General features: G+C 36.5%; 1 long non-coding RNA gene across 2 annotated transcripts; it reads left to right on the top strand.

Annotated features, from left to right (window-relative positions):
* The first annotated feature begins 2,302 nt into the window (after positions 1–2,302).
* Positions 2,303–8,139, top strand: LOC128670717 (uncharacterized). 2 transcript variants are annotated; one of them, XR_008404791.1, is made up of 3 exons: positions 2,303–2,433; positions 2,778–2,886; positions 8,084–8,139. It is a non-coding gene; the product is annotated as an uncharacterized LOC128670717 (long non-coding RNA). The 2 variants fall into 2 exon arrangements; XR_008404790.1 differs by lacking the exon at positions 8,084–8,139 and adding an exon at positions 7,734–7,822.
* The last annotated feature ends 10,848 nt before the right edge of the window (positions 8,140–18,987 follow it).

Below are 18,987 nucleotides of genomic sequence, written 5' to 3'. Positions count from 1 at the left end.
CTATTTTGTAGCTTTTGTACACATCATTCAATTTAGAATAGAACGTGAAAAAGTGCCTGTGAAGGCCTAATTTCTGAATAAATGATTTGATTTTGATTTTGATTTTGAAATCATTTACTTATTTCAATGTGTTCATAAAGATTGACACTCATCGAAACAAAATCGCACAAAATCGCATACAATTATTTTTATTATGTCATTATTAAAATGCTAAATTCATACTTTTGTAGTATCTAATAAATTGAAGAAAAAAGGAACCAGTAGGTACAATTATTACCTTCTAACCATCAAGAGCACATATAATAAGCACACTTAAGGCCTTGCAGCCAATAACATGTGTCCTCAATCAAATACATGTTTATTAGTAGTCGTAAACCAAAATCCGTCAAGAGGCATGTAATGGCGATGCGCAGGAGTTTACGGCGGGGTTGCACGCGAGAGCGGCGCGGGCCGGTGTCCTACGTGAGCGACGTGACGATATCCAACGCGATTAGTCGTCGCTGCGTTTGTATTAGGGCGACAACATAACCCAGTTTTGCAGAAACAGTACATGTCTTTATCCTTTGCTGAGTAAACAGACCTGAGACTCTTGGGTCTCTCATATTTAGATTTTGAAATAATGACAGGTGACGAGCCTATGAGTAGAGTCTCCAGTCAAAAGCAATTTGCCTTTATTGATTTTTAAAACCAGTGTTTCACTCCTCTGCATGATATGTATGCAGAGATGGGCCTTTTTATATTGCTGCAACACGAACACTTACGAGTACTTCTGTAACATGTGTTTTCTTTGATTTTGCTATTTATTTGTGTTATTATATATGTTATTATTATCTGGATGTATGGTTGTGTTTTGTTTTGCTGTCTTTCCAAATAAACGTTTTATCAGTTAATTGATCCGCATGACCGTAGAAACAGCAGGAACTAAACAGTTGTTGTAGTTTTTCTATAACACTCACACCAAAATGAAGTATTACAACATGACGCATTGTGCCACTTGCTGCGTTTGTCGCTTATCTAGGACACTTGGTAAGAGGTGACTGATGACGCTGTTGGCAAATATGGTTATTTGTGGTGTGATAAAATTTAATTAGATTTCGAGTATTCATAAATACTTTTCGAAAAGAGCAAATTGTCTCTCTGACTTAAGACATGACAGCTATATCAAATTTACTACATAATGTATGCTTTTGTGTTTGAAGCTACAATTACGTAAATAATATACCAAATTCATGTCTTTCAATTCATCATCATTCATTTCATCTATACAATCCGTAGGTTAAAACCACATATTGTTTTTCAGTTATCGCAGACAGATTAACGTAGATAGTAAGCACAATTATAAATAAAGATGACAAAATGTTTAATTATTATATATTATATTATTTAACTATTATATAATTATTGTATAACTTAAAAAAGTTGCGCCTATAAATGATAAAATTAGAGGTAATAGACTCGGTTGGTTTGGACACGTGATGAGGAGAGAAGAGAATCATTTACTGAGGAAACTTGAAGTAGGAAGGTACACATGGATATAGAGGACGAGGAAGGCCTAGGAAGAGATGGATGGATTGTGTCAGGGAGGATGTGAGGTTGCTGGGAGTGGATTCAAATATAGCAAAAGATAGAAAATTGTTGAGGGAACAGACATTTTGCGCCGACCCCAGATGATGGGAAAAGGTAAGGCAAATGATGGAACTTACAATGCTTTTAACTTCTCTATAACATAAAGGGTGCTTTGCACCTCGACTGTTCGTTTTGGACTGAACTTTGATGTTAACTTTAATCGCCGGTGGCGCGCAGGTTAATGTGTTAACGTCAACGTTGACTGGCATAGCATTTCTACTCAAGTCGAAAAATTATTACACAGGTATATTTTCAAATGAAGTGTTTATTTTCATTCCAGGCTTTGAAGCATCATAGCCGTGAATAAAACCGAAAATACGGGAGAATAAAGTAGAGAAAGAGAAAATCTTTTCAATAATTGCGTGAATATTCTAAATAAAATAAACATCACGATCCATGTGATTAATAAAATAATCTTATTACCAGGAAAACTGATTTTTTTCTAAAGCGATCACGAGCCACGGAAGCATGGCGGCCATATATCACGGAGTTAACTCGCAGATAAATGGCACGAAGTAATTAAACGACTGTTATCTTGCGGATAGCTGTTCCAAGGTGATCGTCTTCTAGGAATGTGTGGAAGATTGCCGCGAATTTATTGATTGAAATCAGCTGGTTTGCTTATAAATAGATGATACTTGTTAGTACTTTTCCTTTAGTCTTTGGATTTGTTTGTTCTCCTCTACATTTACGCGTTTAAAATAAATGGAAAATAATTAACGGCTCACACTCAATTTGTGTCGCGGTTCCCATGGACACAACACACAGAAACGGGCACAACTCACGCAGAACAGCAGACATATATTTGTAATTATAAGTACAAAAATATATTCCCGCCACGAAAATTAAGGGCCTCCAGATACCGGATAGGCATGGTGACTACTACGCCACGAAGGTCGTCAAGTTTATTGTATAGATCTGGAATTGAGGTTTTTAAAATATATATTTCCCGTCTGGTTAAAAAAGTCGTGTACATTTCGAGAACCATATCTTTGGATGCAAATCGAGTCTCCACTTAAAAGTATGGACTTGCAAATATAAGATCTTATATACTAAGACTTTGCTCATACGAAGTAGGGAATTTTACAGCATTACCCATCTTCTTTGCGTGTGGAAACTCTCCAACGATACTATATTTTGTATTTACTCAGACAGGTGCTGCGCCACGGTCAGAGCCTCATCGATGTCCAACATTAGATCATCCCGGGTGCAGGTGTTAGGACAGAGGGGGCAAGAGAATAGGACTAACCATAATACAATGTAATATGTTTTCAGGATTCATTATTGAATTTATGTTTATGATTTCTTTTATTCCACTATGATTTTTAAAAACATTGACACGTTTATATTAGTTATTAGATTACATTAGTCTTAAATTGCTGTAGTCTTTTAATTTGAAGCAGGTATAGGTTGTTTTGCATTACCCATGTCGCAATCACCAGGCGCCCATAACCACCGAGCAGTACAAAAATATTCATCATCCATGTCTTGCCTGCTGGCTCGCCCATAAATCTTTAGGCCTCATGCAGCTAGCTTACGAAATTGGTAACCGCAGTTATAACTGTTGTAACGCGCTTGATTTGTCGTGTGAAATCATGGGTTGCTGATTAGGAATCTTAGGAACTTATCTAATGCTAGATGTTGCTCGGGGCTTCACTCGCGTGGGAATTTTGAGATAAAATATAATCTTGGATAATGTACCTTTCTAAGGGTGAAAGATTTTTTGCAATTGGTTCGATAGTTTCTGAGATTGCCCTGCCTCAAACATACAATTATGAACAAACTCACAAACGCTTACCTCTTTATAATAATAGTATAGGTTGTATCTCTTTATAACCTACCTCTTTATAATAATAGCCAAAAGCCACTTGTGAGATTATCGTTGTTACTTGCGCGATGTTATTTCAAGATAGTTCTCTCTCTGGCATCTGTGTGTTTTTCCGGTTTCTTCCTCAGACTTAGACCGTCAGAACCAGAGTTCTCATTTCTACTTTTTATTTCCCGCTTCGTATGGTCCTCAGTATCCTTAGTTGTGTTGTAATGCTATTCACAACATAGAAAAAAAATAATATGTTCCAACCATTGTTATGATGTTAGGAAGAAGCAGAAATAAAACTGAAATAATTAATATTAATTTCTTTATCACTTTTACTTCTTTGTCTGTTTAAATAAGCTTGCCATGTCTGAGTTCTTTGTCACATTGTGCGCCATTATTTCGCCACCCGGAAGCATCGCAAAATGACCAATACATTTTGCGCAAGCACCGCACGCACCAATACCGCACTTAGCATGCACAGTTGATCCATTATGGCCAATTGTGCGATCGCGTTTTTGTTCTTAATGTCTTTGTTTTGGAAAATACGTGCGTTTGTGTTACGAGCGGTTACACCAGTCAACTTTGACGTTAACTTTAACTCAAACAGGTTAGGACAAACGTCAACGATGATCGACGGCGCTGCTAAGAATCTAACTGGGTCATTTTAATTTCATGAAATCTGAAAATTGAGACTACTATAATGCTTCTTTTAGTCGAAGTACTTTTCAATACACAATATTAGATTTAGAATTTTTCCGCTCAATAATTCTAAAATTAATACAAGGTCGGTATAATACTTAGCAACTTTAGTTATTAAAGGAAGTTTAATGTAAAAACAAAACAAAATAAAACAAAACAAAATAAAACAAAACAAACGAACGAACGAGCGAGCGAGCGAAAGAACGAACGAACAAAATATTAATTGTAATCAAAATATATTAATTAAAATTTTGTAGCGCAAAAAAAGCTAAAAATGCAGAAAAAGATACCAGGAAGAAGGATAGGTTATTTTTCACTAAGAGACGACAATATAGTTAGTGCAATGCGTATTGCATTTACTTTAGGACATAATACCACTAATAATGTGGTTAAATGGTGAATGCAATGACTTAGTTAGCCCCGTATACTAGTACATAACCCCCGAAAAAACGTCATAACCAAGATAATAACATGCGTATTCGCTTTCATACAAGTGGTCATTTTCTCCCACTCTCGGTTTCATTTAATTCAGGTAAATCGAGTTGCTAAAGCAAATTACGTGCATAGTACAATATCAGAACGTCATCTAGGTATGAAAAAATATAGGAAATATTATTTAGATGTTCACAGATTTTTTCATTTTTAAGAATAAAACTGCTAGTTATAGAAAAAAATATAAATTTACGTAATTGCAATTAGGTACACGAGACAAGCACACATTAAGTCGCGTACAAAGATTAAACGAATTTAAGAAGCTTTCGTCCAAGTATTTGTCTCTGTTATACTTTTTCTAATTCCTGACCGATATTTATTGATATTTTTATAACTTATATAACGTACACATTTTTTACAACAAGTTAATGTTCTTAGTAGACATTTGCTTTGTTAATAATCGTGATAGTCCAAAGCTGATCGTTACTAATTGGTAACTTCATATTTTTTTTTACCCATAGACAAGGTCACATTTTATTTTCCTTGTAGGAATATTATGAATTGTTTCCTTAAACGACCTTGGGTCTCGATACTAATTTATAAAAGTATTATAAATATAAACACTTTAGAGACTTCATTCACATATAATTAGTTTAAAAAATATATATTTTTAAAGCTTTTAATTTCTCCCTGTTTGATAGATTTTTTTGTATATTTGAAAGAAGTTTTCTCTTTTAAATAAACAATTTTATTGTTCAGAAAATTGTCATGATACAGTATAGGTGGGTTGCATCGTGAAGAATGCAAGTACGCCATTTTGTCTAAACGTCAGCGGTTAAAGTCAACGTCAAATTTGGCAGTGCAACTCACCCTAACAGTTTTCTCTTTTCCTTAAAATAGTAACGAAAAATATTTATCCTGATCTCTAAAATTGTTTTAAAATTACACGTGAGTGAATCTTATTTCAATGAATAACGTTATGCAAGTGTTTCTCCTAAATACAAATAAAGAACTACTATTACTATAGTAGTTCTTAGCAACCATAGCATTATTATAAGTTGTGACACATCCGGGACGTCCCGGCCAGAGCTAGAGCAGTTTAATTTATGTCAGTTTATGCTTGACGAAATAAATTTGGAATCTAAAGTAACGGTCGCTGGATGGCGTCCGGTTTATAGACCAATAAAATGAGCCTGTGTCCCCGTGGCCGGCGCGGGCTGCCGGCAGCCGCGGGAGCGATAGCAGAAAAAACTAAATCAATAAATGTATAAAATAAATCAGTGAACTAAATAATGATAGTGAGAAGAGATATGTCAAACGGTAGTTTTAACCAGTTTTGATGTCCCTTATGACAAAAACCTTAAAAAAATGTTGCTTTTGTTAAAACATGTGCAAATACAAATTTGGCTATGCATATTATGTCAGTAATTATAAATTCCTTCTAACAAAAATATTTCGATAAGTGCACCCTATATTTGACTTTAAAACGTATATATCAAACTTTTTTTGCTAACAGTATTTAGTATTTCGTAAAGAGGACTATAAATTCAAGGTTATTCCGTTATTACACAGAGATTGTACAACATTTGTGGTGATAAAACGTTATCACGTACATAATTCATTCCACAATAACTTCATATTTCACACATTTAGATGCAGTCAGCTCGCGAGCCTAATTTCTGTGATTTTGCTGATTTACTTACCATTTTTGATAAGTAATGTTACTTACCATTTTTGATAAGTAATGCAATGCATACATATGCTACTAGCTTTTCCCACCGCTCTTTCCTACGTGAATTTCCCACATGAACAGATCCGGGATGAAAGGTACCTCGTCTTTGTCTTTTTTCGTACTTCAATCTACTACATGTATGCAAAATTAAAAGAAGATGAACAAACTTAGTTTAGTTTACTCAGTGATATTCAATATTGTGTTTTTTTTAGCAGAATTTGTTACTACGGATTCGTAGCGCGGCTCTTTGTTAGCGGTTGTTTTACACTATATCAAGTGTTATATTAAAACTGATATATATTTTAATACAAAATTCGAAGAAACTAGCAAAAATTAAGATTCGAAAATTGTAATATTTTACGCTGAAAAACCGAAATTGAATCTATTTAGGCTGTAGTACAAACTCCATGACCTCTATGCTGTTGTAATAGAAACGAATTTGTGTTGATTTCGACTAATGTGATGTGCATGTGTCTGTACATTGTGTCTGTGTTGTGCCCGTTCCCAGGCCTCTGAGCGGATTGTGTTTCACGAGGTGTTTATATTGCTATAAACTGTATAGTGATCTTACGTCAAATATACTATTGCTATTAGATGCTTTACGTAACGGTCTCTAAGATTACCAGTTTAATCTTGATCTTGAAAAAATCTTGACTTTTCATTTGATATTAATGGGTAATTTAATTTATCAAATGATACTCGTTTTTACAAAATCACTTCACTTTGCATACGAAATAGTACACATTTAGGTAATTATTATATTTATTACTTACAGCGATTGAATCTACTTAAAAATTTGTTGGCCAGAATTTCCTTTGTAACCCAAAGATATGAAATATAAAACTCCTAGGAAACGGGTTCCCAAAAAGAGATTTCATTTTGAATTAATAGCACCCTTTTGCTCATTGATATCACGTTCTTTTCAATTTAAGTTTTACGCGTGCATAAATAGATAAATAATAAACATCTTAAACCCAATTAACTCTTCTTCATAGTCTTATTCATCATTGCTAAGGGTCGTGGTCATTACGTGGAATGAAACACACATAACGACTTTCTTGGCACTATTAATGGAGTAGTTTGCCATTGTCTTCTCTATTTCATACACAAGTTGATAATATACCAGAGTGCAGGTTTCCTCACGATGTTTTCCTTCACCGGAAGCAAGTGGTGGTCGTTGAAAATATATGAGTCAGATTGGTATATAAACTCATGTGGTACGAGTAGGATTCGAACCTGGGAGCTTTCGGTTTCAACCATTAACCGTTACACCACCACCAATCAACTATTACCGGCCAAACAGTAACAGTTATCAGAATTATTAATTTGTTCTTAAATCTCAATGTTACAAAGTTATTGTGTTTTCGCCAGTTCAATCGATAAAACTTATTAATCCCATAACATGTTTTGACATTCCCGTGATGACAGACCCTCCAACGAGTCCGGACGGCTTCAACCAAACGGCAAATACTAGAAGCATGTGGGTGGATACAGATTCATAATATACACGCTTTGAATATAACTGGCAGCCTGGCTTTGCTTAGGTAAAACCATAATAAATTTTACACCTAAACCTTCCTCAGAAATCACTATGTTATTATTGAAAACAGTACAAAATTAGGGTAGTTTTTTACTTTATCGCATTCATGCAGACAGACGCGATATAGGACTTCTTTTTATATATAGATAACTGTTTATATGACTAGTTTTAGCTTGTGACTTTGCGTGTGAAAATTCCATGTTTTCCCAGTTTCTGATTACGGGAAATCTTCTTTTAGTGTTCTTCTGCGGATGTACGTGCGTCTGACTACTATAAAGAAGCTAAATACCACGCAAAGTGGAGCAGAAAAAGTAGGGAAGCGGACCTTGGGCTCAGACGCTCAACGGCTAGAGAAAAAACCAGGAGAAGGCTCAGATGAGAGATCAGCTCTGACTACTAAGGTTGTTGAAGATCGTGTGAATTTGAAGAACTAGAGTAAGAATGTGGATCCTGCGCGCTGACGCTTGGCAAGCTTCTTTTATGCTAAGCAACCAGGAAATCCTTCAGAGAAGGAGATATAGAGAATTTTCTTCTTCACTGATCAATTACATGAAAAATGACAGTTTTCTATGTAGATAGATGCGTGCAACTTCTGTCAGTTTCTCGCTTACGGAAGAGTTCAATTATATTAATAATAATTTTATCATGTTTTTCCTCAATAAGTTTTATATTTATGGAGGCATAATCATTTTTCTTATAATAATCATGTAATTGTATTTATCCTCAATAAGTTTTATAGTCGTATGTATGGAGAAAGAAGTATTTTTATTTAACAATCTACACAGCTACTAGACAGTTTACTGTTGCACTAAAGACGTATTTTATCTTAGATAAATACTATATAACATTGAGAATGAGTAATATTGTTAGAAAAATAAGTTTTTTCAATTTTCTTGATATTTTTCTTTAGTTGTCTTTTATTACTAACTTATAGAAGAAGTGATGGAGTTAAGTTATTTTTAGATCCAGCTAGCATTCACAAAAAGAAACTGCCTTTGATATTTCGCGTATTTCTCCCATTTAAATTTAATTAAATAAAGTAAATCCATATTAAGTTGTTCCGATCGAATACAATAAACCTGTGTTTTTATGATGGCGGTTCATTTGGTTAATTAGCGGTGTATATGAAGAGACACGCTGAGGTTACGGCATTTTGATGTCCTGTTGAACATGGGTGGTAAATATAATAAAAATCGTAACATTAGGCGAGAAATTATTATAACTTGCGATCTTATTGGAGTTTAAAACTATTAAAAACAAGCCTCTTATTAAACCTTAAAACTGTTAATTAAATTTCTTTTTCATATTTTCAAGGGCCTCACTTAAGGTATCTCGTACAATATTCAATGTATATAGTTCATACTAAGTCGGTACAGTTAAACTAGATTTATATAATAATATATTATATTATAATTGTTCTCTGAGTATCAAGAAATATCTCTATCGATTTCGATTTTTTGATCCACCAACAAGAATGTCTAAGTAAATAAAGAAGGCATTGGCAAACCACTCCATTAATAGTGCCAAGAAAGTCGTTACGCATTCCACGTAATGACCACGATCCTCAGCCATAAGCCAATACGACTATGAAAAGTCAGCGATGATCTGATCACCTACTATCTGCTGCTGACAACATTGCTGTCCTATTAATAGAATCCCATTAGCGCACCCAATATAGGTGCCATATGGGGAACAACCTGAACACTAAGATATTAAGATAATCTTACCTGAGAGAAATAAAGCTACTAAGTTATTAGTCATTAGATATCTAGCTGAGGGCAGTGTCTTAGCTTTTATAAATATATTCTTGGTATTCAGGGGCGATCAGTTAGAAATACATTTGAGTCCAGCGGCCTGTTGAAACTGCCGCAGCTTGTTTACGTTCGAGATACAGATAGCTGGTGCGAGATGTCTATACGTGAGAATTGTGTGGATATATCAGTCTTATTAACTCTCTCTCTCTGTCTTTTTATCATTGTGTAATCTCGTATTACGACCTGTGAAGTCATCGAAGCTCGAGGATTTCACAACTCATTAGTATCGAAGCTCGAGGATTTCACAACCGGCCGCTTGCTATATTAACCTCCCTTGAGAATATTATTATTGCTTTTCAGCTGCCAAAGTTGTGATTCATTCCCATAAATATCGCATCATGCGATTAAGGGACACAACATATAGTGTGTTGCATAATGGAGTGTTCCTATTTTAAGGTGAAACCACATGCCACATAATTCAGTCAAATTATCTAATGATGAAAGTTGCGGAAACAAAATTTATAAAATCTCATCACATTATAGTTACGAAAACAGTCCAGGCAATAATCGAATTGTCATTACTAATGATAAGTCATCAATCACTCAAAAGTAGATTTACCTACAACCTATAGAAAAACAATTTTTAGTAAAATTAAGCAGAATTTGCACCGAATTAAAAAAATATATGTCTATATAATTAAAATCGTCATGTCCACACAATTCCATCGTCCAAGCTACCTTACCGGCTGACCTTCCATGGCGACAGGTCACTACGACCAGACCAGCCTTGCGAAATACTGGAGACGTCGGACCAAACTGGTTCTAAGCGGATTGATGGACACTCCTCAGCTAATTGAGTTTAAAAGTGTCTTGAGTGATAGTTGCGAGACGAAGAGTTGACAGGCTCAGCTATCAGATATTATGTTAGCATTCAATGCATATATTATATATATTAGATGAATATTATGCGCACATTTTATTAAGCGCTAAAAAAATTACTATTAAATTTGAATGTCTATGTTTACGTTGGTACTTCTATTCTGATATTTTCAGTATTTTAACATATAATGCCACACAACATAAGCTTTTATTTAACTTGCAAAGTAACTATGTCACTCTGTGGAATCTTGCGACTCAATTTTGAAGCAGATATCTTCAACCGATTGAGCTGTAATTTTGTACACACATTTAATTTGGATGACAATGTAATGTTATGATGAATGTAATAAGATCTATCTGAAAACAATTGTGTCAAAATGTCATAATTTAATTTGGATGACAATTGGTGTCAATTTCTAACAAAACACCGAACAAACAAAGTATCAATCATAAATCCGAAAAACACATTGAATCGCGTGTAAAAGCGATCAGTTCTGAGAGCCGCGTGAAGTAATTTATGTTTATGTATGCAGAAATGTTCTAAGTGGGCGCTTTACGGTCGGCCGTGATCCGAGGTGCCAACAGGCATCCCGAGTTACTAATTATATTGATATACAGCCCTAATAGAGATGGGTTCACTATCTCTTTTTATGTCATATCTTAATTCTAATTTGATTAGCAATAAGAAACACAAACGTTAGTAGGCATCGTGCTTAAAAATCATCATAAATCCCTAACGTACCTAGATAGGTACCTAGATAGGTACCTAGATAGGTACCTAGATAGGTACCTAGATAGGTACCTAGATAGGTAGGTTGACAGATGTCAATGGCGAATCCTGGAGTCTACACAGGTGGGATAGTATAGGGTCTCTATCTATAAGCATAAAAATTTAAACGTACCGTTCTATGGCATAATGATTTTTAAGCATAACGTTCTTACGCATAATGGTGTGCGTATAACAATATGAACCATAACTAACCTTTTTTTTTTTTTTGTTTACCCAGGGGAATGCTTGTTACGCACTGAGTGTGGGACTCCTGGGCCGCTAGTCGGCCCAGCCTACCCACTAAACCCCTGGGGCGTTTTCACGCTGCCGTTATAGGGGACGTCACGGGATCGCTAGGCATTTCACCGCGACGCCCCCCCGGCCGGCCTTTCGGCCCCGACCTGGGCGGGTAGCAAGCACAAGTGCTAACCATCCGCTCCTTACGCCACGCGAGCGTGGCGCGGACCATCAAGCCCACTCCTCACACCAGTCAGAAAGCTGACGGGGGGAGCGGGCATCACCGACCACTGGTCCTGAAGGGACCAGCGGTCACAACACACATAGGACACACACAACAAAATCCTGGGTGCCACAGGGCACCCAAGTCTGCCTCTGTACGGGCGCAAGAGGTGATAGGCAGGTGACACCCACACATTGCGCCCGATACAGAGGCAGCCACCCTTCGGCCGCAGAGGACAGGGGGATCGTCGAGAGACATACAGACTCTCCTCTTCCCCTGCGGCCCCACCGCACCGTGTTCAGCGCCACGGCCGCGTTGTGGTCGCGGAGGACAAAACCCCGCGACCCCACCTCTGGTCCCCTCTAGTTTCCACATCCAAAGGCTGGTGGCGGGTCACCAGCCAATGGCAGTACTACCGAGGGGACCGTCCACCAGGCCCAAAGCACCCACCAAAGTCTCTGGCCTTGGGTTCCTCTTGGTTCACCGGGGTGGCTGGTTGTGTCAGACCAGCCCCCCCCCGGTTACTAAGCCCCACCATCGCGACAAGATGGGAACCCGTCGGTGGGGAACCATAACTAACCTTTTTTTTTTTTTTGTTTTCGCAGGGGAATGCATTTACGCACTGAGTGTGGGACTCCTGGGCAGCTAATCGGCCCAGACTACCCACTAAACCCCTGCGGATGCCATCGGCCGCTTTACAAAGAGGCGCCTCGGATCTAACTAGCACAAGGCGCCTCAGCGACTGGCCGGTCTCTTTTCAGAGACCGGACTCTCCACTCTCAGGGGCCCTCCGACATCTGGAGGACCCCTGCCGCCGGGTGGGACCTCTGTCCCACCGATTCAGGGGGGGGCGCCCGCAGGCGCGCCCCCAACCACCAAGGCGAGCCGCACGCCATCCAGTCCGGAAGCAGACCGGAGGCAGCGGCTCTCCGTCTTATTCGGCCGCAGAGGATAGGGACAGCGGCGCACCGTATACCGGCAGTCCTCCTCCTCTGCGGCCCCACCGACCACCATGCCTGCGCCATGGCCGCGCCTCATTCGGCCACAGAGGATAGGGACAGCGGCGCACCGTAATACCGGCAGTCCTCCTCCTCTGCGGCCCCACCGACCACCATGTTTGCGCCATGGCCGCGCCTGGTCGCGGAGGATGGGGAGAGCGGCGCACCGTAATACCAACCCCTCCTCCTCCCCCGCGACCCCTACCACGGCTGTAAGAGTAGAGGGCTTAGCCCCCTTCTCTCACAGCCACTGAGCCAATTGGCTCTCCAACCTGGGTTACCCGACATGGGTAACCCACCACCAGTTGCCAGGACATTTGCCAACGGCTAACAAGACCCCTAAACGGGGAGTTATTAACCGTCGCCCAGGGTGCACCAGCCCAATAACTTGTCAGCCGCCGCTATCACCGAATCAAAGATCAAGTGACAGAAGCAAACCTTCAAATCATCGAGCCAACGTGGAGGTTTCCTGACAGTAGCACCCCAACCATAACCATAACTAACCTAACCCAACCTAAAAAAAATAAATAAATAAATATATTAGGACAAATCACACAGATTGAGCTAGCCCCAAAGTAAGTTCGAGACTTGTATTTGTTATAAAATATAGTATCGTTGGCATAACTAACTCAACGATACTATATTTTATTCGTACCTGGGTCAATCAAAAAAAGATCATTTAACATCGTGACCCGACCAGGGATCGAACCCGGGATCTCTCGGTTCAGAGGCAAGCACTTTACCACCGCGCCACCGAGGTCGTCAAATTAATTATGCCACCAAACCTAAAAGTTAATCATGCCACATTTACCCATATGCTAAAAATCAATTATGCCTTAGACATATTATGCCAAAATCGTTTTGCCAAAGATCGATAGGACAAAATAGTTGATGCGAAAAGTGGCCCCGATAGTATATCGTCGTTGGCTCTATATGTAGTTGGGAAAATGCAATATAAATACACACAAATATCACAATGCACTATCCATAACACACACTTTCCAACAATCTCCTTATCGCCGTGGGTCAATCGACATCAAGTGCCGATTTAAAATCATCTCCGAATCGTAACGGCCGTAATTTATGCTCTTATGTAGAAAGCTGACGATTATTGAGTCTTCGCGTTTCTAATAAATAGAAATCTAAAGTGTAATATTTATGCTAGTCATGGACATAGCGACCTTTTCTAACTGTTCTCGTTCGCTGTGGTAAAATTCTTATTCATCTATTAGCTTTTGCCCGCGGCTTCGCCCGCCTAAATTTCATAGACAAATCTCAGTAATTTTTTATCGCGTACTCTGTAAGACTATATTATATGATTCAAATTCGCATTTTTTCTCATGTTTAGTTCGACTTTCTGTTTACCGCTGCGTGTCTCGTCCCGCAAACTTGTCCAGTCCCGCTTCCTGTTATGTAATGTAGATATCCCGTACCGTTTCCTACATATTGTGCCATCATGTTTTTCGCAATGTGTCCCGGAATAATAGTTAAGACGATAATAAAATAATAGATAAATAATTATTTTATTTTAAACATATTTTAATCTATCCTAACTAATATTATAAATGCGAAAGTAAGTTTATTTGTTAGCTTTTTCTTCTCAACTAATCTACTTTGAAATTTTGTATATTATGTAGTTTGAAGTATAGAGAAAGACATAGGGTTCCTTTGATCCCGAAAAAAATACTGTTCCCGTTGGAAATTTCCGCGGCGAAGCCGCAGGCAAAAACTAATAGTAAATAAGAAAATGTAACTAAGATTTTTAAAATTATATTAATATTTAAATAATATAGGCGGTAAGGAGTCGTAAAAGTCATGTCAGATGCCTTTAGGCGACTTGAATAAAATCTGACACCAGTGTTAGCAATAACACACTCGATATGACGATGATCATATTTCAATCGCTTGTATCACTGTGTAATAATAGGAATATGAAACTTACCACTGTAATTGCTCGTGAAGGTGTTTATCTGTGTGTTATATTTATGGATAAAAATACAATTTAATTCTAAAAGAAAATCGTCAATTAAACTTTAAAATATAATTAAATCTATCCAAGTAAAACGATTATTTCTGGTTCGTCAATCAACAGAACTTGTTTTTCTACTCCAAAAATAAACGGCTGGCGTTCCCGTTACTTTAACCGATTACGGCGATTAGTGTTATTATGTCCAGCGTTTTTCCCTCGATGCGATTTATAAAACACATGATATTTACACTTCAGTAATTGCGATAGAACATTGCAAATTGACTGAAGTACAGAAGACACACAGACTAAACAACCGACTAACATATTTTTTATCGAAGATATTTTATGTTTAGCCAAAACTGATATATTTTTGATTGTTATATTACCATTGATATATTTTTTATTTGATTACATATTTTTTATAGATCACGAAGATAATTTCCGTCCATTCAGTATGTAAAAATTATTCTCCTACATTTTTTTGATCGTTATTATGATTGTCATTCATAGAAATTGAGTAGACGAAGATTGTGGCATCTGGTTTCTAGAATAGTCCATACCCTCCCGTTGACATTGTACGAGTCGATTAAGGGACACATAATCTTGGCAGTTTATAGGCACACATAACGTTAACAAATAGGGTTGACGATAGACAGACGAGATAAGGATTTGTGTATGACTTCTTGGTCCCAATTATAAGTTATGTGGTCCATGATTATTATTTCAATTCCTTTATGAATAAAATGTCTCTTAAATACAAGTTGTGTTATTTTTAACTGGATGACGGAATGGACATGTCCGGATCATTTGAGAGATCTCTCCAACATTGCACTCATCCTGAAATTACGGATCTAGATTATTTTCTGTACTATTTATACTTTTAGATCTTGGTTCGGAGAAATAACGCACTTTTTATCGCAATCATGTCGTGTAGCTGTTGTAGCTTAGAAAAGATTAAAGACACTTTTAATTTTTTATTCAATTAAAAAATAGGATTTCTATAAGAAAATATTTCTTTCGCCGATAACTGATTTATATTTCTTGAACATTTCCTCACGTATCGTAACAGGCACGGCCAATAGGTGCCTATAGGCAAACATGCCTTGGTTTGAATGGAGCGTTTTGAATAAACTTCTTAGGGTGCTGAGTACAGAAGAATAAAAGGTTCAACTTTTTCAAGAACAAAAATCAATGATGATAAATTAATAATATTTATTTCAGAACAGTCCACATTTATAAATGTTAATTTTATTTGTTTAGAGATCAATTGCCTCCTATATAAACAACAGCATCCATCCTAACATCTGTGTGTTGCAAGACTTTGTTGGAATTACTCATCCACCGCACACACGAAACTAAATTTTTGATGACGAAATGAAACTGAAATTTTTCTGTTATCACTTATCATAGCATTGTCCAAAAAAAAATCTAACTAGATCTCCGCGTTGCTAACCATCTTTTTTCGGTAGCGGCAATAACAAAAACTAATTTCAATCAAGGAAAAGAAATCTGTATACAAATCAGTCAGTGTTCAACTGTGTAATTCCCGTCGGCCAGTGAGCATTGTAAATCTTTCATTCATCATATTTAATCGAAAATAAGATCAGGCTATCCTTGGAGATTATTGAATGAAACAGACAGAGACGGCTGCGTGCGTGTTTGGTGAGGGATAGAGACGGGGAAATATTTAAACCGCAATTTCGTAGCTACGTTGGCTGCGCACGCGATTTTGTCACATCGATAGACATCGTATATTTTGAATAGTTAAAGTAGCTACAAGATTTTACTATACCAATATATAATATAATATATAATAATTTTTCATTTTGAAGTTTTTATTTCGTTCTCAATAGTTGAAATAAATTCAGCTGCAAGAGCGGATTAAATTTATTGGTATTTATTGCTTTCAATCTATATTTGCATTAATAATCTACCATTATTATTATTATTTAACACTCATATTCTTATCCAGAAATTGCAAAGCAAAGTTATTGAATAAGTTTACATTTTCTTAAAAATAAATCAGTTTGTAATTGGTCACTATTTGTGAATACACCATGTTTCCTTCAAATCAAAATTGTTTATAATATTTCTCACTGCAAATCCATAGAGCTAATGGAAGTATTGTATAATCTGTATTAAGAATTGTATAATCTGTGGTTATGCATTATGGTTACATTTTATCAATTAAATGCGAGTACGCACCAAAGGAACGGTACCTTAAATACATCATTCGATTTCTTCTTGAGATCGATACACAATAAATCTTGATTGTTCTCTTTTTTCGACTCGTCAGGTAAGTACTGCGAGACAGTTGGTGGCTACTGGGTTTGTCCGAACCCGTATTTTATTTATCTTTAGTACATTCTCGATTTATCGTCACTTTATAGCTTTGAATTGTATTAATTCGAATTTTTATCTCCTTCTTTCATAACCTGTGGACATTTGACGGTCGACGTAAGATTTTTAAAATAAAATGTTTCATTTTTATAGTCGCCATTACATTTTGATGTAAATCGAAGTGTTTATTTTACATGTTTACTATTGGCGTTAAGTTTGTTTTGATTTATTCAAAATGGCAACTTGGCACCTCATTTATACACTTCTAGGTCAGGATTATTGTCGTTTATTCTGAATGATGAATTATATATACATTCAACAGACAGATAAAAATATAACAAGCAAGTCTGTAGGTTTTCAATGGTATAGGATGGCAAACGAGTAAGCTGGTCAACTGATGGTGGACCAGGGGCACCACACGAGCATTGCCGGTCTTTCAAGAAGTTGTATACCTATTCATTTCTTGAAGATACCAATTTCGTAAAGCCTATTCATTTCTTAAAGATGCCAATTTCGTAACGAATCGGTAATACTGCCACAGGAAAATAAGTATAAAATATATTTTTTTTTACAAAATTGACATTTTTGTCACAAGCATTTCGTCAGACATAAAAACTTGTCCTTGCTGTTGCAAACCGTTGAAGGATTCTTTCGTTGGGAGTCGATTCTGGGTGCACCAATAGGTCATACTTATCATAATAATACAATGTCATAAAAACTACAAAGCGATGTACATAAATTTCAACCCTGAAGCACAAGCGGACGTAGGTGAAATTTAACTTGCAAGATTTGATTACAGACAAATATCGGGAAAGGTATCGGGAATATAAAAGCTTGTTATATCAATAAAAAATATATTATACACGAGAGAATGAGAAAGAAAGTTTCTCTATTTGTCTCTTTTCATATTTGCGTTACGGAACCGTAAAATGCTGCATATGTTTTGTCAGCAGCAATTTAGTAGTAGAGTACCTAATGTCAAGTACCTATCTAACAAAGGTAAGCAAGTACTTCCCAATATCTGAGATAAGGCATTTAACGCAATGTAATTGTAGGTAAATCAACTTCATCAGTCGGCCTAGTATTTAGCAGTCATTTGCTGATATTGCCCTTAATTTAAGGTTTGATATGGGAAAAAATATGCATTGAATTATTTAGCCTAATATAACAACCTCAGTAGCCTAATATGTTATCATGGCGGACACTTGAGGTCTGGTGTTCGATCTTCGGTCAGGTCGCGATGAAAAATGATCTTTATTAGATTAGACATATGTCTTAATATGTTATAATCTAAATAGTTGAGTTAGTAACTCATAACACAAATCTCTAAGTTTGGAGCGAACTCAATATGTTGATAATAATTGGTTACGTAGAATGTGTTTAGCACGATTTATGTAAAAATAACAATATTGAACAGACAAACAAATATAAAAAAAACTTATTATTTTTTAGGAATGTATAATCTACGTAAAAACGACACAAACATTTTATCGATCTATAAGGTGACAAAATTGTTGAAATACTTATTTGTACAATGTGAAATAAATAAATTATATTGTTTTTATATGTATGTTTTGTAGCAATAGAGAATATAGGTATTGCACTGTAAGTATTTATCTAAAATTAACTGTGATACACGATAGAGTATTATATTTAGATTTGAATAAAAAATGTATTTCTGAATTGTCCAATTAATCATCTGATTCAAGGAAGGTCGTGTCTTAATTTAGTGCACCTTTAATGACAGCCATTAAATATATAATATACCTAGTACAAAAATAACAGAGCAAACAATGATAAACGACAGTCTTTTGATATCATTACATCACCTATATTTTGGAATATTTACACGAGTTAAGTTACTTAGTTTTGTTAATCCGTCAGTCACTAGATGGTGGTAGATAGTCCTAAGTCATGTCAGATGCCTTCAGGCTACTTGAAAAAAATCTAACACCTGTATTAGCAATAACACA

This window comes from Plodia interpunctella, chromosome 6 (genome assembly GCF_027563975.2).
Source record: "Plodia interpunctella isolate USDA-ARS_2022_Savannah chromosome 6, ilPloInte3.2, whole genome shotgun sequence".
In the NCBI taxonomy this organism is placed as follows: Eukaryota; Metazoa; Arthropoda; class Insecta; order Lepidoptera; family Pyralidae; genus Plodia; species Plodia interpunctella.
The sequence above is the reverse complement of the archived record's forward strand: the minus strand, read 5'-3'. Positions and strand labels throughout refer to the sequence as shown.